This window comes from Phasianus colchicus, chromosome 2 (genome assembly GCF_987193195.1).
Source record: "Phasianus colchicus chromosome 2, bPhaCol1.hap1.1, whole genome shotgun sequence".
Taxonomy (NCBI): Eukaryota; Metazoa; Chordata; class Aves; order Galliformes; family Phasianidae; genus Phasianus; species Phasianus colchicus.
Genome location: NC_143437.1, coordinates 53,533,539 through 53,556,655, shown reverse-complemented (window position 1 = coordinate 53,556,655; position 23,117 = coordinate 53,533,539). Strand labels below are relative to the sequence as shown.

The following is a 23,117-nucleotide window of genomic DNA, read 5'->3' as shown; positions in this document are numbered from 1 at the left end:
ACACCTATTGCAGGCAAGTCTGTTATAGAGGATGTCATGATCAGTCCATCACTGCAGAAACAATGATGGTGGCCAGACAGAGAGAGATCATGGCCTGTTTCTTGCTGTGTGCTGGATAAACTGCACACAAAGAACATATTAAGAGGTATAAAATTCTAGTGACTCTTCTGAGGCTTCACAAGAAATGATCAGGTTCTTCCTAAGTCAGATTAGTAAGTGGTAATGCTCAAGTGCTAGATATTAAAATAATGTGTTCATTAAGATGTACCTTGTATCCTTAATATCCTTAATATCCAAATGTACCTTAATATCCAAATACTTATTTTCACAGAATCACAGAATCGTAGGAGTTGGAAGGGATCTCCAGAGATCAAGTCCAACCCCCCTGCCAAAACAGGTTCCCTACACCAGGTCGCACAAGTAGGTGTCCAGGCGGGTCTCGAATATCTCCAGAGAAGGAGACTCCACAACCTCCCTGGGCAGCCTGTTCCAGTGCTCCGTCACCCTCACCGTAAAGAAGTTCTTGCATGCATTTGTGCGGAACTTCCTATGCTGCTGTTTTTGGCCGTTTTCCCTTGTCCTGTCTCCACACACTGCTGAAAAGAGTCTGGCCTCGCCACTCTGCCCCCCACACCTTAGATACTTATAGGCTTGGATCAGGTCCCCTCTCAGTCTTCTTTTCTCAAGGCTAAACAGACCCAGTTCACTTAGCCTTTCTTCATAGGGGAGATGCTCCAGGCCCTTCACCATCTTTGTGGCCCTCTGCTGGACTCTTTCCAAGAGATCCCTGTCTTTTTTGTACTGGGGAGCCCAGAACTGGACACAGTACTCCAGATGAGGCCTTACCAGGGCAGAGTAGAGGGGGAGGATCACCTCCCTCAACTTGCTGGCCACGCTCTTTTTAATGCACCCCAGAATGCCATTGACCCTCTTGGCCACAAGGGCACACTGCTGGCTCATGGCCAACCTGTCGTCCACCAGGACACCCAGGTTCCTCTCCGCAGAGCTCCTCTCCAGCAGATCATCCCCCAATCTGTATGGGTGCATGCAATTATTCCTCCCTAGATGCAAGACTCTACACTTGCTTTTGTTAAACCTTACTGCCCATCTCTCCAGCCTGTCCAGGTCTTGCTGAATGGCAGCACAGCCTTCAGGTGTGTCAGCTAATCCTCCCAACTTCGTATCATCAGCAACTTGTTGAGGATGGCCACTATCCCCTCAACAAGGTCGTTGATGAAGATGTTGAACAAGACCGGACCCAGCACCGACCCCTGAGGAACTCCGCTAGTTACAGGTCTCCAACCGGACTCTGCACCGCCAATGATGACCCTCTGTGCTCTGCCAGTCAGCCAGTTCTCAACCCACCTCACTGTCCACTCATCTATCCCGCACTTCCTCAGCTTTGTTATAAGGATGTCGTGGGAGACAGTGTCAAATGCCTTGCTGAAATCAAGGTAGACTACATCCACTGCTGTCTCCCCATCTACCCAGCCAGTGACAACATCGTAGAAGGCTACCAGATTGGTCAAGCATGACCTCCCCCTGGTGAACCCATGCTGACTACTCCTGATAACCTCCTTTTCTTCCAATTGTCTGGAGATGGCATCCAGCACAAGCTGTTCTGTCACCTTTCCAGGGACAGAGATGAGGCTGACTGGCCTGTAATTACTTGGACCTTCCTTCTTGCCCTTTTTGAAGGCCAGAGTGACATTGGCTATCCTCTAGTCTTCAGGCATCTTCCCTATTCTCTAAGACCTCTCAAAGATGATAGAGAATGGTTCAGCAACCACCTCTGCCTGCTCCCTCAGCACCCATGGATGCATCCCATTGGGTCCCGTGGATTTATGAACATTGGTGTTGCCTAGGTGTTCTCAGACTGCCTCTTCCCTGACTAAAGGGAAGTCTTCCATCCCCCAACCCTCTCACTAACCTTCAGGGTCCGGGATTCCTGAGGGAGAGCTTTTTCACTGAAGACAGAAGCAAAGAAGGCATTCAGTATCTCTGCCTTCGCAGCATCCCCTGTTACCAAAACACCCCCCTCACTTAGTAGGGGAGCCACATTCTCCCTAGTCTTCCTTTTACTGTTAACATACTTAAAAAAAGCCTTTTTAATTATCCTTTATCACCTTTGCCAGATTCAATTCCAAGCAGGCTTTAGCCTTCATCGTTGCATCCCTGCAGACCCTGACAACATTTCTATATTCTTCCCAAGTGGTCAGACCCTTTTTCCACATTTCATGGACCTTCTTCTTCCCTTTGAGTTTGTGCATGAGCTCCTTGCTCATCCACACAGGTCTTTTGCCATCCTTTCCTGATTTCTTGCTCACAGGGATGCACTTATCCTGAGCTTGGAAGAAGAGCTGTTTAAATGCTGACCAGCTCTCACAATCCCCCTTACCTTCTAACACCCTAGCCCACAGGATAGCTCCAAATAGGTCCCGGAAGAGATCAAAGTTGGCTCTCCTAAAGTCCAGGGTAGCAATTCTACTTTTTGTTTTACTTCTTCCACTCAAGATCTTGCACTCCACCACCTCGTGGTCACTACAACCCAAGCTGCCCCCGCCTTGACAAGCCCTTCCTTATTAGTGAGAATAAGGTCCAGCAACACCGCTCCCCTTGTCGGTTCCTCCACCATGTGCATCAGAAATTTGTCTTCAACACATTGCAGGAACTGTCTGGACTGTGCATGCCTGGCCATGTAGCTTATCAAGCAAATATCTGGATAATTGAAGTCCCCCATAAACACCAGCATATGGGATCGTGACGCTACTTCCAGTTGCTTGTGAAAGGCCTCATCAACCTCCTCCTGATCAGAGAGCGTGTAGTACACACCCATGACAGTGTCACCCATACCAGCCTGCCCCTTGATTCTCACCCACAAGCTCTCCACTGCTACACTGCTACATTCATTTAAAACCACTCTCATTTTACACCACTCTCATTTTAAAACATTCATGTTGCAGACTGCTATGCTACAAAGCAAAAAGAACTGAAAAGTTATGGTTTCTGAAAATGGAATGGCTTCAGTGACTGCTGTACTCTTAATACCTTTTTTTTTTTCAACTTAATCATGGTATTATTATTGAAAAATATAATTCAGTGAAATCTCAAAAAAATTCTTTTTTTTTTTTTTTTTTCCCAGGAAATCATGCAAAAGAGCTTAAATTGTCTTGGTAATGCATGCTTACGATATTTTTATTAGCATTCTAATGTAAGATGTAACAATACCAAAGAATTTATAGAAAAGGAAAAATATTAATAGTGTCAGTAGTTTGTCAAGAACATTTTAGCCTAGATATTGCAATAAAATACTTTGATAACATTGAGCACTTATTTATTTATTTATTTATTTTACCAATTTTGCTTTTCCATTTTCCCTTTGAAACATTCTGAAACCTGGAAAACTGCTCCTTGAATATTTCTGGAGTAAGCTTCTCTTCCTGAATTGTCCTATTGCAAAATTCCTTTTGTACTGTTATGAAGAATCATATTAAGAGCATGCCTTCATTTCCAGTAAAAGTTTTGGACAACACTCTAATATTAGTGGATTCTGTTTGCACTTATTTCCTGATATGCATACTTATGCTCTTCTTTTCATTTGCTTTGCTTTCAGTGTCAAATTATGAGATAGTTTTTCCAGAAAAAAGATTGATTCAAGAAGAATAATAAGAAAAATTAGAAAAAAAATAAAATAAGAAAACAAATACATAAACAGCAAAACATAGTCCACGATCTGAATGGCACAGCAGTTACACAGGTGCTTACTGCTTATTCGTTTCAGATAGTAACTCCAGAGAATGCATCAGAAATCATTATCAGAAATGATATCATAGAATTTCCCTCACTGTATTAGTGTTATCTTTGCTTGGAAGTTTGTGCAAGTGAGTAAAGACAGTAGAAAGAAAACTTATGTTTCTTCTTAAAAAGAGCAATCTATGAATGTATGTATGCGTATCTATATATTACCTGTCTTCCTTACATATACTTTTTGCTACATGGCCACCTACAGTGAATCTGGCTTAAAACTCATTTTCATCTCAGTGCTTATTTTTCATGTAAAAACTGTGTGGATTATAGTGCAGGTGTATGAATTAGGTACCCTTCTGATTCAGAAAGCTACTAAGAGAAATGAGAGACAGAAGTTTCTTGGAAGGTCTGATGCTTACCTCAGCTTATCTCAGGTTATGTTGGACACAACATATGCACAAGTGCAGAGAGACTCAGGCTGCCAGCTCTGCTTTCTTTCCTGCTTACAAAGTGTATGTTGAAACCTCTGTTTCCTATGGTCTACAGTGTGACAATAGCTAGGCATTCTCGAATGCAGGAGTCTGCATTAGGGATAGCCTCTTTATTACCATTCTTGGTAGGTATTATGCTGTGGAATGCTGTAGACTGGCTATGCCAGGGAGGGCACTGTTTAGAGGCTGATCAGTCCCTGTGAGCGTGTGTAATACAGGTCATCTTTGGTCCAGGTTACAGATGTTACTGGTGCTTTCCCACCAAGCTACAAAGAATTTAAAGACAGAACTGGAGAAAGGAGAAAAAGATGAGAGAAGGACAGGAAATATGAGCAAAGAGAGTATTCTAACGTAAGCATTGAAATCTCACTTGCTTCTGCATTTAGCCTTAAGCCCATGCAAAATTTATGTTATTTCTGGTAATTTTAGGCACATTATGCTTATTAGGAGAACCTACTTCCACATTCCATCAGGTCATCAAAATATCTTCAACTAGGCATTTCTTTTGCTCTTATTCCCTGATTTTTATCCAATCAGATTATTCTTTTATCTCTTCTATAGCAAGAGTTGCTTTGTGTAAAATCCTCTTCCCAAATGCAGTTAACATCAGTAGATTTCTTCTGACTCCCTGCAATGGATATAAAATTTGGACTGGGAGAAAAGGGATTCACATGTAAGAAACATCTCAGATGTAATCCCCATTGAATATCAAGTTTTATGGGATGTCTACTGTCCTTTCATGCCTTCCAAATGGCAATGTATCACTTAGAAGCAATGAGATAAAGTAAATCTAAATTGTGTCATTCACACAAAGGAGAAGGATGCTTAGGACTGAGGCAAGTATTCTGAAGTTTTAGCGTATGTAGAATCACAGGATCACAGAATGAACAGTGTTGGAAGGGACCTCAAGGATCATGAATCTCCAACCCCCCTGCCACATGCAGGGCCACCAACCTCCCCATTTAATACTAGATCCGGCTGCCCAGGGCCCCATCCAGTCTGGCCTTGAACACCTCTATGAATGGGGCATCCGCAGCCTCTCTGGTAGCCTGTTCCAGCACTTCACCAGTAAAGAACTTAAGTTCTTTAGGCATTTCTTTTGCTCTTATTCCCTGATTTCCATCCAATCAGATTATTCTTTTATCTCTTCTATAGCAAGAGTTGCTTTGTGTAAAATCCTCTTCCCAAATGCAGTTAACATCAGTAGTTTTCTTCTGACTCCCTGCAATGGATATAAAATTTGAACTGGGAGAAAAGGACTAAAGAACTTAAGTTCTTTACTACGTACTTACTATGAGAACATAGTAAAGAACTTACATGTGCAGTCAAATAGTGTAAGTCTTGTTTTCTGAAGTAATTTGAGTGAAGAAGTGTTCAACTAAAAACGTAACTATGTTCAAAGTATAACATGATATTTTTTAGATACAGGTAAGTCAGTAAAACAGTCAGTAAATATTACTTCTGATTCAGACATCAATGTGAGATTTCTTCAGATCTTTAAATGATGGTAGTTTTGGAAATAGTTTCAAATTTGTTTTTATTTTCACATGATTTGCATGATAACACCTACTGTTTATGTACAGCACATTTTCCTTAGCGCTGTCTGGAGCTGTAAAAATTAACACTGTTCATTAAATGGAATGAGCAGAGTGTTAGGTGACAAAATACAAGCCAAGAAAATATCTAATACTTTATAAGCTCATGGAAAGTTTCATTGGCATTTTATTTCCCAACATTCACTTCTCAGTTTCCTGTACCCAAATGTGCAGATGTTTTCTCCATACTCTTCTCTTTGATCAAGTCAAATGAAGATCAGTAGCAGAAAAGAAATATTTCTCTTTAATACTGCAAATCCTGTATGATCACAATGGAATGCTGACCAGAACTAATATGTGATTGTCTGAAAAGGCCAGCAATAATGTTAGCAATATGAAAATCCTGGGCTATTTCAGTGATAAATGTACACTATTGATTAAATCCAAACACAAAATGATGATGAATTGTTTTTATGATAATTATATCTATTCCAGATAAAGTTCTGGCTTACTCTACTTATCTCCTTTGTCCTTTTCCTGGTCTAAGCATCTCCTGTATGCCACTGGAATCTCTATTTATGGCCAAATGCTTGATGATGGTTACCTTGCTCATAATTGGTATTTTCAAGCAGTTTAACTACTCTATTTTGTACCATTATCTGCAGAGGACAAGAGAGAACTTTGGAGATATTTGGAAGAAAGTGTTGCATATTTAGAATGACCACTGAAACATTCCTCATGACAGTAAGCCAAGAATCTCAAATGCATAGATTCATCTCTAGTGCATTATGTGAATGGAACCATTTTGACTGTGTCAAATAACAGTGTACTTTGGTGTGGAGCAAACCTGGGTTCAAATTAAAGTTCAGGATTTAGTCTCAAGGGAGTTTTTCTTGACTAAGTCTTCAAGATCTGATTAACAAAAGCCAAACATTAGTGAATAAATTGTCATTTTTCATAAAGTAATATATTTGACAAATTAGTTATTCTGATATTCAATCAGGTTTTTAGGCTGTTAATCAAATGCACTACTTGACATAGAAAACATTTGTCAAAGAAACAACAGTTGATAAATTTTCCCAATATAATTTCATGTCTTCATCTGGCTTACAGTTTTTTTACAAAGATCCCTTTCATTCCTTACGTTCCCTTCCTCCCCCAAGCAGCAAAAGGAATGAATATTTTCCCTGTCATCACCTCAGTGTTTGTTCATAAAGTTTGGAATAGAAATCAGAAACAAGGGCAAAGATCAGGACTTTTTATCTTTCACTGCAGCAGCTCCTTCTGAAACCATCTCTGTCTTAAAAAGTTTATTCATGATTTTAAGAACCCTTGGAGATGCTGGTGGAAATGGGGAATCAATTTAACTTCATTAAAATTTGTGGTAATATATATCATGGTGTTGTGTTGTGCTCACATGTTCAAAATAGGTTTACTACAAGCAAGAGGCTTAGGGAAATAAGCAAGTCTGATTTGCCTGCTGGGGTGGGGCAGGCAAAGACTGGGTTGGATGCCACCAGCAGTTCAAAGGAAGTTTGGCACAGGCTTTTTTTTTTGAAGGCAAAAGCCCAATTTGAACTCAGATTGGCCACTGCAGTAAAAGACAATAAAAAATCCTTTTATGTATATATCAATGGCAAAAGAAGAACCAAGGATAATTCTCATCCTTTTCTTGACGCAGCAGGGAATGTGGCCACTGAGGACAAGGAGAAGGCTGAGGTCCTCAATGCCTTCTTTACATCTGCCTTTAATAGCCAGACCAGTTATCCTTTCGGTATTTTATGCCCTGATCTGGAAGTCTGGGATGCTACTCAGAAAACACCCCCAGCGATTCAGGTGGAGACAGTCAGAGAGCTCCTCCTCCTAGACTGTCACAAATCCATGGGACCGGATGGTCTACACCCTCAGGTGCTGAGGGAGCTGGCAGGGGTGATTGCTGAGCCGCTCTCGGCCATCTGTCAGCGCTCCTGGTTAACTGGAGAGGTCCCAGAGGATTGGAGGCTTGCTGATGTGACTCCCATCCACAAGAAGGGCCATAAGGAGGATTCGGGGAACTATAGGCCTGTCAGCCTGACCTCAGTACCGGGGAAAGTTATGGAGCAAATCATCTTGGGGAAGATCACACGGCACATGTGTAGTGTCCAGGGGATCAGGCCCAGCCAGCATGGGTTCATGAAAGGCAGGTCGTGTTTGACCATCCTCATCTCCTTCTACAACTGGGTGACCAGACTGGTAGATGAGGGAAAGGCTCTTGGTGTAGTCTACCTAGACTTCAGCAAAGACTTTGATGTGGTCTCTCACAGGCTTCTTCCGGGGAAACTGGCTGCCCGTGGTCTGGACAGGTACACACTCCTTTGGATAAGAAACTGGCTAGAGGGCCGTGCCCAGTGGGTAGCGGTTAATGGAGTTAAGTCCAGCTGGCGACCTGTTTCAAGTGGTGTCCCCCAGAGGTCAGTACTGGGGCCTATCTTGTTTAATATCTTTATTGATGACCTAGACGAGGGGATTGAGTGTACCCTCAGTAAGTTTGCAGATGACACCAAGTTGGGAGGTGGTGTCGATCTACCTGAGGGTAGGGTGGCCCTTTAGAGGGACTTAGATAAGCTGGATCACTGGGCTAGGGTGAATGGAATGAGGTTCAACAAGGCCAAGTGCCAAGTCCTGCACTTTGGCCACAACAACCCCATGCAGCACTATAGGCTTGGGGACGAGTGGCTGGATGACTGTGAAGAGGAAAGGGACCTGGGGGTGTTGGTTGATGCTCAGCTGAACATGAGCCGACAGTGTGCCCAGGTGACCATCCTGGCCTGCATTAGAAATAGTGTGGCCAGCAGGAGCAGGGAGGTGATCATCCCCCTGTACTCAGCACTGGTGAGGCCGCACCTCGAGTACTGTGTTCAGTTTTGGGCCCCTCACCACAGGAAAGTTATTGAGGTCCTGGAATGTGTCCAGAGAAGGGCAACGAAACTGGTGAGGGGTCTGGAGCACAAGTCTTATAAGGAGTGGCTGAGGGAGCTGGGATTGTTTAGTCTGGAGAAGAGGAGGCTCAGGGAAGACCTCATCGCACTCTACAACTTCCTGAAGGGAGGTTGTGGTGAAGAGGGGTTTGGCCTCTTCTCCAAAGCAACAAACAGGACCTGGGGAAATTGCCACAAGTTGTGTCAGAGGAGGTTTAAGTTAGACTTAGGGAAGAACTTTTTATCTCAGAGTGGTCAGGCACAGGAATGGCCTGCCAAGGAAAGTGGTGGAGTCGCCATCCCTGGCAGTGTTCAAGAGGCGTCTGGATGAGGAGCTGCGAGATATGGTTTAGTAGCTTGTGGTAGCAGTGGTAGTGTGAAGACGGTTGGACTAGATGATCTTATAGGTCATTTCCAACCTTGTGATTCTATGATTCTATGACTCTAAAGAAAGCAAGCTGACCTTACAAAACAAATCCCTGTCCACTGGGCTCAATTGGCTCCAGCTTCCTTGGAGTTCTGAAATATTCTTTGTAACTTCAGAAGGTTGAATTCTGTGGTGAGGTGTTCTGGGTCTGTTTGTGTTTGGGGAAGTAATTATTGGGGATGGTGTAAAAACTTCCCGTGGAGCTTTGCTATTTCCTTACTCTTGCCTGCTTTGCAAAAGGAGAAGCCCTCCAAACAACCAAAACCAAAACGAACAAATGTAGAAGTCCCCATTTACTATGTCCTACTGTCTCACTGTTATACTATTATACTTAGTTTTCCATCACTGGACTGACATATTTTGTTATTAAAGTATATCTTTGTCTTCTAGAGCACATGCAAAAAAGATGTATTGTCTTGTCCACTGGGAGTCCTAATATTCATGACAATAGAAACTGTCAAGGATACTTTATCCAAAAACTTTGCCTAAAGGTTCACAGTTGCCTCTCTGGACAGATTGTCCAACACTAGCCATTTCTACTGGAATCTGACATCTCATCTTGTGACACAGGGGGATAGCATGCTTTTGAGCCTTCAAGGCTTCCTTCTTGTGGAGTGTCCAGGCTTCCTAGACCCCTTTACACTTCAGGACTGAATCTCAAGGGACCTTTCCTGCCTATGTCCTGAACAGTTCAAAGTCTGCCCACCAGAAATCCAAGGTAGTAGTTTTCCTGGCCGCACTCCTGGCTTCATCAAGAATCAAGAACTCTATCATTTAGTGGTCACTCTGTCCAAGACAATCTTTCTCTGTTTGTGAACAGCAGGTCTAGCAGAGCACCTCCCATATTAGGCTTTCTTACCAGCTGTGACAGGAAGTTATCTTCTGTGATACACTCTAGAAACCTTCTAGACTGGAGAGAAATCCTGTTTGCATTCAGTCCTTCATCCATTCTGAGAGTGAGTATCTCAGTGGCCGGTCAACACACACTGAGAAGCATCAGTACAACATAGCTCTCACCCAGACAAGCTGCATAATCATTCATGTTCAGCAGGAGAAATAAGAAGAGCACTAAGTGAAAGATGATGGCTTAGGATCATGGAAGGAACTGTAAGTATTAAAAGAGAGCATCAGGGGCATACAGAGTTCAGACTTCATTGTGAAAGGAACAACATATTTTTAAATAAGCAAAAAAGTTATATGTTGTGCATCATCCTTTTTATTGTGGTTGCTTTTGCACGCAGCCCTCAAACAGGAATAGCTGTTCAGAGGATGTATTTAAATTACAGTGATCAGATTCCGCCACACTGCTACATGTTGTAGGTCAAAACTACGCTCATGTTTTAATTTTCAGCAGAAACATTAAACATATGCAACTACATACATTGTGTATGTAGTTGCATAAATTCCTTCTTTTCAACTAAGGATATGAACAGTAATATATTTTCCTTAGAGTTTCTTTCTGCAATGCTACAAGCACTGATTTTAATCCTGGGGTCAAATCTGTAAGTCTCATGTAATGGTGACTGATATATTAGAATAACACTGAATCATTTTTGACAGTTATTAATTCCAATCTTGACTTCATATGCTTCCCACTATTAAATGTCTTATCTTACATGTTTTACTAGTTTTATTTGTCTAATTGAATTCCCAGATGGAGAAAATTAATAGCATAATTAAGGTTGGAAAAAACTACTAAGATCATCTAGCTCAACAACCCATCACCTCCATGCCCCAGTAAACCATGTCATGCAGTGCCACATCCTCATGTTTCTTGAACAACTCCAGGGACAGTGACTTCACCTTCAACCTGGGCTGCCCATTCCAGGGACAAACCTTATAGAAGGTTTTGGCTATCAAGCAGCAATCAGAGATTTACTATGGTTGTATCTGCCTTCATAAATGGCCCAGAAAGTTACTTACTCATGGTAACAGTCTCATAAGGCATACTTTCAATACCCTGTGGGGTATGCCTGCAGCTAACTCAGGTTTTTCCATAGTCTTGTAGGAAGGCTCCTAAGATAAATTTTATGCAATTAGTGCTTTGGGTGTTAGGAGGACTATCCTGGAAGTGGCTGGAAGGGCTATCAGCTTATTTGGGGATTTCAGGCTCTATGTAAGCAGCAAATGGTGTCAGCAGGATGCAGTGCCTCTGAATAGAAAGATTTCTGAGGATCATTTCACACACAAAGTTTCATTGCATAAGTGTAAGCATTAGGAATCCGTAACCTTGTGTGTGGAACAGAGGCAACCTTAACTATCCAGAATGTTATAGAATTATTGAATGTCTTGTGTTAGAAGAGAACTTCAAGATCATGTAGTTCAAGCAACAGGATCTGATCTGACAATCCTGATAATTACTGCATAACAATCAATGTGCACATGGCTTATATTTGCTGCATCAGAAGACTGGCTTCTGGATATGAACTTCTTTAGATATGGACTTCTTCAGAGGCTTTAGAACTCTCTGAACCTCTGAAATAGGTGAGATTCATACTGTTTTGATTATGATCACCAAAAATTAGGCATACGATCTGATACCTTGCAGTCAACAAAAATGTGGTCAATGCTTGCAGCATGTAATTCACTTTGTGCATCTTAGATTTCTGCTTGGACATGGTTTACTTACACTATGTCAAATCTAGATGATGATAGAAAAAAGTATCTGTTTAGCTTAAGCTGGATTGGAAAATTTCTGAAAAAGTGGATGATGCTCTCTTTCACAGCTTGTGCTAGTCTGTACAATGACCATGACCAGTCATACTGATGAAACTTATTTTATTCATGATCTAAAGAAATCTGCATAAGTGTAGCTTGATACTGTTACTGTGGGTAGTGACTGAGGCAAATGATGCACTCTTGGTCAGGAAAAGCAACCAAAAAGGATCAAGAAAGAAACTTCGTACATTAGGGACCACCTGGTGGATGCTGTATCAATGTTTTGAACTACAGTTCGGTTTTGTACCCTGTTCCTGAGATAAAACATATGATTGGTAATTATTCAGGAGGGGAAATGTGTATACAGACTGCCCTTACTTCATTAAATGAATTCCTATCTGTAATGAACTTTCATTGAGATTTTCTGTAGACGTGTAGATGCCCTTAGAGTAAAAAATGTATGTACTTTGTGCGTAAACTCCATGTATGGAGTGAAGTGATTTCACTTATGGTGGGGCCCACATCCAAACAGTAGGATCCCTCCATTGAGAACCCATGATATGATATGAGGTAGGCTAAAACAAACAAACTGGGACTAGTGCAAATGAGTGACTTGCAGTTCCCAGTTTCAGCTGGGATGAAATTGTTTGAGTGTCCGGTATGATGCTATATTTTGGTACTTGGAAAAAAACAATTTTGATATCACACAGATGATCGTAGTTACCGCTAAGCAGCATTGTACAGAGCCAAGGCCATTTGCAGTAAAGGGCCTGAGGAGCTGGGAAGGAACAGAATTAGGACAGCCATCTAAAACTGCCCAAAGATGTGTTTCATACCATACGACACCAACTGGAAGGAATTTTGAAGGGAGGGTGGTGAGCAATTGCTTGTGCATCATTTGTTCTATACTTTTATGCATATATATGTGTGTATATATTTATATGTCATAATTATTATCCCAGGACCCATCTCAGATGTGGGAGAAACTGTAGAACCTGTTGTAGGGGTTGGAATTATACCTTCCCACCTGAAACTAATACAAGCATAGAAGAGTCAGCCTTTTGGCCAAGCTTTCAGGGCCTAATTACATTGTCAGAAAATTAAAGTTTCCTCACTTTAAAGAAGACATCATTTTCTAGTTTGTGACAAACATTAATTGCTTGATTCTGGTATTAATTAATGATGAAAAATCATTCTTTGAATAACTTCGTCATGATTTTTAGGTTGTCTCTCTTTCTTGTCTGAAAAGAACTTGCATAACGGTCTTCCTTACATATTACAGTGTTTCCTGCTAGAGTTAAGGTAAGCATGCTGTATCAGATGATGTATTTTTTGGATTTGTTTGAGGTTTCTTGCTTGGTCTTGCTCTACCTTGCTCCAGACTGCTTTGGAGCATACACGGAAGCTTCTGAAGGGAAAGGCAGATCATTTCTCAAAGTTCATTGCTAGATCTCTGCTGACAGGGCCAGTAGTTCTTGTATGAATCCCCAAATTACCCAGCTGTCAAAAGTATAGCCATGGAATGTACATACTCAAGTGTGGTTTGTGTCAGCTGTTGAGTACTGAAGTTCTAACTTCCTACTGGATCAGGATCTAACTGGATCAGGAGTTCATGTTCGGAAGAGGAGTAAGAAAGAAAGAATGGAAATAGACCAAATTGGAAGCTCTGAGAAAATATATAGAGCAGGCTGGTGGCATCTTGTCTTTTGAAGATGTAGAGCAGTAGTGTCAGGACTTGATCAAATGATAAAATCCAGGAAAACTTTGGCATGGACCTGTTGTTACTGAAAAAAATCTAATTGTATGGAAGCAGACAGTCAGAAAGTCTGGGTAAATTTTACACAGTTTCATTCAGAGCAGAGTTGTATATCACACTGCCACATCAGTAAGTTGGAGACCTCAATACAGATTTATGATGCCATCAAACCACAGTCTTAGTTTTACTAACTGCTCTGTCTTTTTAATGGCACTTAAGAACTTTACTGCACTGGGCATTTTATTGTGTTTAGACATGGTTTTAAACAACAGAGCTAACATGATGCTGCCAATTACAGTCAGTGCAGAGAAATAGAATTTTTTTTTTTCCACACATAGAAGACAGTATTCTATTTTGGTCTTACAGAGTTTAAAAATGCCTATAGGCCATTGAGCTGAAGAAAGCTTCTCCCACATTTGCTGATATCCAGTTTATATCATGTCAACTAACATAATTTGTGAATAATTTTATTTAAGTAAGCTAAAAATTTTGTAAAGGAGCAAATCTTTAGAGATTCATTCCAGCCTTGACTTCCATGGAGAGCAGTGAACTGGAGGAGAAGACAAGGACAAAAAAGGAAAATGCAGGTATATCCAACCTAAAATGAAAACTGTTGCATCACCAACAACCAACAGTTTGATTTTAACCTTTCTTTTAAAATAGTTGAGCTTGTTAAAAACTAATTATGTGGTTTGCTTGACTTCGAAGGCATAAGATAATTTCAGATTTAAAGGCTGAAAACAAAATCTAAAAATCATGAAAAGGAGAGAGGAAATTTAGCTGCTGTCCTGACACTTCAAGGAAGTGTTATGCCCTCCAAGAGACCAACTAAACTTTCTTTATGTCCCATCAATAATTTATTAGAAATCCTGATAATCACTAAGAAACATTTTCCATTAGATGACAGAGGATTATGGAATGCACTGATCTGTGGTGCTGTTCTCCCTCTTATCCCATGCTCTCTTCCCAAAATACTGTTACTATCATTCATTATTGTATATGGAAGAAAGTTCTAGAAGCCAAGATGTCCATGGGATTGTATTTGGCATGCTAGTGTAGTACTTGTGTTTGCTAAAATCAGATGGGAGGCAAAGTACGTTAGCTACTTTAAATAGAGCAGAAACATCCTAAATTCAACCAAAAAATAATAGCTTAAGGTTAGTTTTTATTATTAGGCACAGATGATTATGTCAAAGATAGCTTTGGCTTTATTCAGTGGTAAATCTGCTGCCACCAGCTATGTGTTTTGTCCGTCTTTTTCTCAGTAGCCAGCTTTGGGCAGTGGATCAACTGAATGCCTTAAATTCTCTATTGAACCTTGGCAGTGTTATGGAAAAAGTCTGCAGCCAATTCATGGGTCCCTGGTAGAGCTCCAGCAGCTTAACAGATGGATCGCCAGTAAGTCTCTTCTCTATTTCTCTGTTAAATATTCATGGAGCCAGCATGTGTATAGGCCCAACCATGCCCCTGGAGTTACTAGCGAGGGTCTCTGATCTTGAGAAGATATCACATTGGCTAGTGAAAGTCTGAGGGCAGAAATGTTTTCTGCAAGACCCTTGAGTGCAGAACATGGAGCGGCTGCCATATGTGCAGTTGCACTGGTGAATATGTCTGCAATGCATGCTTATACAGTCTAATAATAGGCCAGTGGCATACTGAATGTTAATGTGGGAAAACAGGGAGTGAAAGACAAGGAAATGCCTTGAAATAAGTTGAAGCATCTATCACAGAAAAAGTTTTCTTGTTATCTTGCTGTGAAATTCAAGCTACATTCTCCACTTCCATTGCATACAACTCTTTATTTTCAGAATGTACTGCAGAAAACATTGTTAAATGCAAGGACATACAGTCCTGTGAATTGCTTAGTGTCTTTAGATCCCCGTCAGAACTAGAATTATGTTTTCTTTCTATTGTTTATTGCCACCATTACCACCATTAAAACAAACATACCCCTGGAGTACCAGGGTATATACATAAGTATTGGGCTGCATTTTGAGGCTCTACTGCAACTATAATCTTTTCTTAACTCTGAAATATCTACAAAGCCTACGAAGTGCTCTTTTAAAGGCTGCCTTTGGTGAAAACGAGGATATTTTAAATGATACTCAGATACGTGTAAGATATTTGTCACAACCTGAATGCTATGGCACAACAGTTCTGTAAGATGCAACTTTAATGATGAAATAAACTACAGTGTAACTAATACAGATTTAATCATTGTCTCCTATATACTCTGGTATTTTTTGTAGCTCAGGAAGATCTTTCCTCTCTTGTAAGTAGAGTTATTTCTGAAAAGTATTTGTTCAGTTAGCTCATGCCTACCACAAACTAAATATTTTTGAAAACAAACCTAAAGAATTTATACTGAATTTCACTTACAAAAATGGGATGCAGAGCATCATCAAAAGGTGGCCATGTAAAACCAGAAAGGGATCAAACTGGACACTTGCAAATGAACATGCTTGAAGATTAAATCCTTATATACATTGAATATTTTTTTCTGTGTTTGCTATCAGTTGAGAGGAGGAAGAAGAAATAACAAAGTAGCTCATAATGTACCTTTTCATTTTCTTCAGTAAAAATTTGCACTTTATGGCTGACTGTTCAGACTTTCTTTGAGATTATTTTGGAGAGAGGAATAGTAAACAAAAACTGATATAAAAAGTAGCCAGAGAACTGACATTTATGTGTAACCTAACACTGGGTGTATACTTTCACAGAATCACAAAATGTCAGGAATTGGGAGTGACCTGAAAAGATCATCTAGTCCAATCACCTTGATGGAGCAGGAACACCTAGGCCAGGCCACACAGGAACTCATACAGGAGATTTTGAATGTCTCCAGAGAAGGAGACCACACAACCTCTCTGGGCAGCCTGTTCCAGTGTTCTGTCACCCTTACTGTGGAGAAATCTTTTTTCTCATATTTATGTGGAACGTCCTATGCTCCAGCTTGCACCCAATGCCCCTTGTCCTATCATTGGATGTCACAGAGAAGAGCCTAGCGCCATCCTCCTGACGCTCACCTTTTATATATCTATAAATATTAAAGATATTTCAATACTTCTGAACAGTTATGATCAATTTCTTTAGCTGTAGAGTACAGCACATTTTACCCACTGTTTGTTCAATATGAATACTATTATTGCTGATTCTATGTGTGACCAAAGTAATCTCACTTTATTCTTCATATTTTGCTATGTTTATTAGAAAAATTAGTAGCAATTCTTGTCTAAATTTTGACTCATTGAAGTGGTGAGTCATAAAACATGGTTTAGTGACTAATTGCTGATTAACTCTATTAAAATCTTTAGTCAGAGAATCCCCTCTAAAAGTACAAAGAACATGTTAACGAAGAAAATTGTCACTCATGTTTCAGACAGAAATTTAGAAATGATTCTTTTCCATGTATACTAGCAATTAAAAACCTACTTTCAGAAATGTTATACACCTCATTTTTAAACTTTTTTAGAGTGTAGTTTTGTTTAGTTCTCTAAATCTCATGGCTCTAATTATTTACAACATAAACTATGTGGATATAATAGGTCATATCTTAGTGAAAATGAATTCAGTAAATGAAATTTTTTGTTCCAGAATATATCCTCACTCACTAGATTTCAAAATAATCATTAGTTTATTTCTTTATATGAGATATCCTTAGCAATAGCTATCAACATCTTCCTATCAGTACTGGAAAATTTCTGTTAAAACAGAAAGGGAAACTATTATTATGTTTCAGAGAAACAGAGAGATTTTGAAACACATGATTTGGCCAACCATGAAGTATTATACAATATTTTCCTTTTTAAATAAACTGCAACCATTCCAAAGTGAGAAATAGATTGTAACTAATGAGTCATTCTCTTTTTGTGAATATTGAAATAAAATGTTGACATGTTCAGAACATTTCTATCATTTTTTCTAGGTAAAGGATTTACAAAAACTGGCCTGTTCCTGGAAACAATCCTGGCTTCAGCCAATCAGGTTTTAGCAGGGAGGTGAGTTATGGAAAAACTCTTCAGTAATTTTTATTTTCAGTAGTATTTCATTAGTATTTATTTCACAGTTTTTATATTTCTTAGATAAGTGAGAATGAACTTCACAAACACGTGAGTGTTAATTATAGTATGTTAAGTTAAGCGACTGAAAGTTCTTGTTTCCACTTTGATACCAAAATAGCCTGTCTTAAGATATTTTGACACATCTCTTTAAAACCCTCTGCTGAATCAGGAAGATAAAAAATAAATGTGTGAAAACAGACAGCAGATGATATTTTCTAAAGATCTTAGAAGCTTTAAATAAGTGTATTATTCTAGCCAGTCATTACGGTTAGTTGTTCAGTGGGGTTGCCTTAGTTCAATCACATTACATCATACTCTATGAGTATTGACTTAACATTGCCATGATACTTTTTGATCGATCTCCTGTAGGTGACATAACATATGCACACAAACGTACACACCTCTGTAAAGTGCACAGTAAGAAAACAATGTGCTCAGACTTTGGGTCAGAATTAGTCATTGTCTGTTCTTCCTGGTGGACAATCCTGCCATATGCATCTCAGTGAACCTTTTGGATAAGGATGAACCATGCAGTAAGTCTGTACTGCAGTGTTTTCTTGGATCCTGATCCTCACATCATCCTGGCATTTGGCCAGATTGACTGTACCATATTAGGCCACCACAGTCAGGTTTCATTTTCAAGGAAAACAGTGATATAGTGGAGAAGCAGAACACAGCATGACTAGGTGTCATTCCAGAAGGGATCATGGTATGACTGGAGGGTACACTTGGACTTGTGCATCTCTGAGAAGTGTTCCCAGGTTCCTGACCCAAACAGGACAATATTAATAAGGATCATCCAGATCCTTAATGAAAGTCTTAAATTATTTTAAAGGGAATCACTTGAAATTTGGGTCAAGAACCAGTACATATGCCCAAGCACAAAAGGAGTGCTATCAATTTTCTCCTTTCATTTACACCTCGTGAGATTGTTTTCTGCACTGCTGTGATATAGTGCCTTACATTATTCTCTCAAAGGAATCATCTCTTATATTTTTTCCCTTTTGGTCTATTTGACTTCCTGCTTTAATCTAATTCTCACTGCTCAGAGGAATCATCAGACCTGGCTGAGATTTGTATCTTTTTGGAGAGCTCATCGGTAGTTTACATAATGCTATGACAGGGCCAGGGTTCACACAGCTGGAGAGGTACTCGGCAAGAGTCCCGAGTTAAGCAGAAAAAGACTTCTTGAGAATCTCAACTTTGTTTAAATGGTTTTTTTCTTCTGAAGAAGCCAAAACAACATAAAAGTGATGTGTACAGGTTTGCTGGCAGCTGGTGTGCTGCCTCTGATAATGCTTGTGTTAATTATGCTCTCACTATTACCACGTGATCTACCCATCTGCTTTTTAAAGCCAGCTGTTTTCCTTTATCTTCCTGTTGAACTACCAGTTATTCAGGACAGGCATCATCTTTTTGTGGAGATCAAGGAGAAAAGATAATGCAGTGAAATTCTGTTATTGTGGAGGTTACATTGTCATGACTCAACTAATCAAGCTAAAATGCCTGTAAAATGCAAGTTTAGTCACAGTATGTTTTCCAGCTCAAATGTCTTTAAATATTAATTAAGATTGGACCAGGAACGAGTTTAGAAAATTAAATTTTTGAATTTCACCCTTCCTGGAATTCAGAAATTGTACATAGGCATTATCAGATATCTAATAGTGCAAGTTTTAATACAAACTCTTTGCCACACAGTTCCTACAAATGCATTTTATCCGGTTTACTTCTCTCTAGTTTCTGACTGGTTGGTTAAGTCACATAATATTCTTGCTGTTCTTTATTGGGTAACTCATACCTTTTAGACTAGAAAATAGTGAACACTCAGTATTTTTCTTCAATGGGAACATGGACATTCACGTGGACATTATTCAGACTGCCAAAAACACGCAAAGAAAAAAATCATGTTCATGTAAAATAATAAAAAGGAGGCATGATCACAGTTAAAAAGCAACAATAAATGCAGAGAAAACAATGCATCTGTGAGCTGTTGCCTTGTAGTATTTGTTCAGTATTTGTTCAGTCTTTGAGCAAATCCAAAAACCCAAAACAGAGTAGCATAAAAAAAACCTGTTCTTGTGATACTAGAATTCCTTTTCTGGCCTTTATCTAACAAGTATTCCTGTTCTCTCCCTTAAAAGAACAACATCCTCCATCCCTCTGCTGCTTATGGTCATATTCTTTATTTTCCTGATCTCAGAAAATATTTTTCTTTAACAAACAAAAAGTCCCAACCAATCAACCAACAAACTTATCAACCAACAAAAACAGCAACAAAAATCCCAACCCCCCAGCTAATGAAACATAGACTCATAGACAGCAGAGCTCTCACTCCTCAGATCAGGCTGCTCAGGTCCCCATCCACCCTGACATTGAGTGCTTCCAACTACAACCTCTCTGGGTAACATGTTCCAGTGCATCAACAACCACTGAATAAGGAATTTTGTCTTAACATCTAACCTAAATCTTTGCTCTTTTATTTTAAAGCTATTTCCCCTTGTCCCCTCACTATTAGATCATGTAAAATGTTGGTGCCCATCCTGCTTGTAAGCTCCTTTCAAATATTGGAAGGCTACAATGAAGTCTCCCTGGAGCCTTTTCTTTTCCTCTGGACCTGCTCCAACATCTCTGCATTTTTCCTGTGCTAGCGCCTCTGACTTGGATGCAAATGTGGGGCAACACAGAAGGGCAGAGCTCAAGGGGGCAATCACATCCTTCTCCTTACTAGCCACCACTCTTTTGATGCAGTCCAGGATACTGTTGGCCTTGTGGGCTGCAAGCGCATACTGCTGACTCACATTTCACCCATCAAGACCCCCAGGTCCTTCTCAGTAGGGCTGATCTCAATTAATTCTTCTTTGAGCCTGTACTCTATCTGGGATTACTTTGACCCTAATGCAACACCTTGCACTTGGACTCATTAAACTTCATTAGGTTCTTGTGTCCCCACTTTTCAAGCCTATCCAGGCCCTTCTAGATGATATCCCTTCCTTCTACTGTGTCAGCTGCATCGCTCAGCTTGGTGTCATCAAACGTGGCATCAAAATGAAATTTCTTAAAGATTTTATTCCTGTATGAAAAAAAAGCGACACAATATTCAGAATTATCTTACTGTGGCCCTGTGGAAATTTTATTACAAACAACATTCAAATTACTTTTAGCTTTCTTCATTTCACTTAATTTTGTGAGTTACTTCGCAGAGATTACTTTTCCCATAAACATTCTTTCATCAAATAATTTCTAAAAAGTGGACTTTGAAAGAGAATAATGTTTTATATTCGAAACTGGGAGTTTCTGCAGGATAAGCTTGTTTACACTGCACATACCATTAGTCTTTTCCTTTTATCATATGTGGAAAAACTTAAGGGAAACTAATTTGAACATGTAAGGAAAGTTGATATATCGGCTTGTCAGAAACAGAAATTTACAGTTAGCAATATCCATAGAATCACTGAAATGTTTGGGTTGGAAAGGACCCTTTAAGATCATCTAATTCCAGCCTCCTGCTATAGGCAGAGACACCTCCCAGTAGACCAGGTTTCTCAAACCACATTCAGCCTGGCCTGGAACACCTTCATGGTGGGGGCATCCACAACCTCTCTGGGCAACTTGATCCAGTGTCTCACCACTCTCATAGTAAAGAATTTATTCCTAATATCTACCCTAAATCTACCATCTTCCAGTTTAAAACCATTTCCCCTCATCTTGTCACTGCATGTCCTTTAAAAAAAACTCTCTCCAGCTTTCCTTTAGGCCCCCTTCAGATGCTGAATAGTTGCTGTAAGGTCAACACAGAGCCATCTCTTCTCTAGGCTGAAGAGCACAACTCTCAGACTATCCCAGTAAGGGAGGCTCTTTGAGCATCTGTGTGGCCTGCCTCTGGATCCAATCCAACATGTCCTTCTTGTGTTAAGGGTCCCAGCTGGATGCAGTATTCCGGGTGAGGTCTCGTGTGAGCAGAGTAGAGATGTGGAATCACTTCCCTCATCCTGCTGGTCATGCTTCTTTTGATTCAACTCAGGATACAGTTGGCCTTCTGGGCTGCAGGAGCACATTACCAGCTCATGTTGAGTCTTTCATCAAGCAACATCCCCGAATCCTTCTCCTGAGGGCTACTCTCAAGCCATTCTCTATCCAGACTCTTTTTGTGCTTGAGATTGCTTCAACCTTGTACTTGGCCTTGTTGAACTTCATGAGGTTGTCATGGGCCCACCTCTCAAGCCTGTACAGGTCCCTCTGGATGACCTTCTCTTTAGCATGTCAACTGCACCATACAGCTTGATGTCATCAATTTTGCATATAATCGAGTCTTGAAGCATAAAAAACCTTTTTGAGTTTTTATGTTTTTATTCATGATATTTCAAGGCAGTATTCACAAATTTGAAACAAATGCTGTAATTCTTAGTTCAGTCAATCCTTTCTAGCTTCTGTGAATTAATTTTGACTAACAAGGTAATTTTTATAATTGGAAACATCGTGAGTACACATGTTAATCAGAATTTTGGAAATATGTATTTTTTAAAATAGAAGAAATTTTAAACAATAAAAAGTAAACTTTTAGAAATATCTGTAGCTTTGAACATTAATTCTCTTTATTTATTTATTTATTCTCAGTTTGATATTTCAATACAGTGACATAATTTGCCTGAGCTACAATTTATTTTCTAGCACAAGGAAAATCTTATACACCTGACATACTGCAGATTGGATTTAAAACTAAGAAGAAAAATGTATTCAAGTCTACGAATGAAACCATTCTCAAGGGAAAGCTGGAGTCCTTTATTTGAAGATCGGGCTCCTATTGCTCTGTCTTACTGTGTTTGTGGGTGTATTGGAGGGATTTATGAAGAGTGAGTGATTCCTCATATTAGCAGTTTGCTATACGTAATTTCAGCATGGCAGCTGAAATAAAGCTGAAGATCATCCCTGTCATTCTATCCCTAATGTGTCTAGTAACAGATATGGCACTTTCAAGCAGTCCAGATTTTTCTCTTAAACTTTATTCTGACTGCGTCTGGATCTCAGTTTCCCATAAATCAGATACTAATCAAGAGTAATAGAGATTTCTATAGGTTTCTTCTGTTTTATCTTTTTTTCTTCAAAGTTCCGGCCTCCTGTTTTCTTGAATAAAGTATCCTTTTAAAAAATTTTTTTTTTGTTTTATTTTTTTTTAATAAATTCACTTTTATTCCTATCTTTATTTTTTTCAGTCATATATAATCTTGATTTCCTTTTAATTCTTCCTGGATACAAATATTAAATTGAAGAGACTGATAACTGGACTGCTCTTTGTGCTTCTAACATCTGAGACAAAATGGACCCTTTAAACATGTATCAAAGCAATTAACCTTCTTAGCATGTGCTTATGAGCATGCAAAGTGAAGCAACACTCAGGTGACATCATTGTCAGGTCATCCTGCAAAAATAATGAAATCATATAGAGAGGTGTGCCCTGAGGCATACTCTGTTGCCATAATTAGGTTGA

The 23,117-nt window shown here is 39.7% G+C and overlaps 1 long non-coding RNA gene across 1 annotated transcript; it reads left to right on the top strand.

The window, feature by feature from the left end:
* The first annotated feature begins 14,610 nt into the window (after window positions 1-14,610).
* On the top strand, window positions 14,611-22,592 carry LOC149919031 (uncharacterized). Its single transcript, XR_016464727.1, has 3 exons — window positions 14,611-14,969; window positions 17,497-17,569; window positions 22,301-22,592. It is a non-coding gene; the product is annotated as an uncharacterized LOC149919031 (long non-coding RNA).
* Window positions 22,593-23,117: the final 525 nt, after the last annotated feature.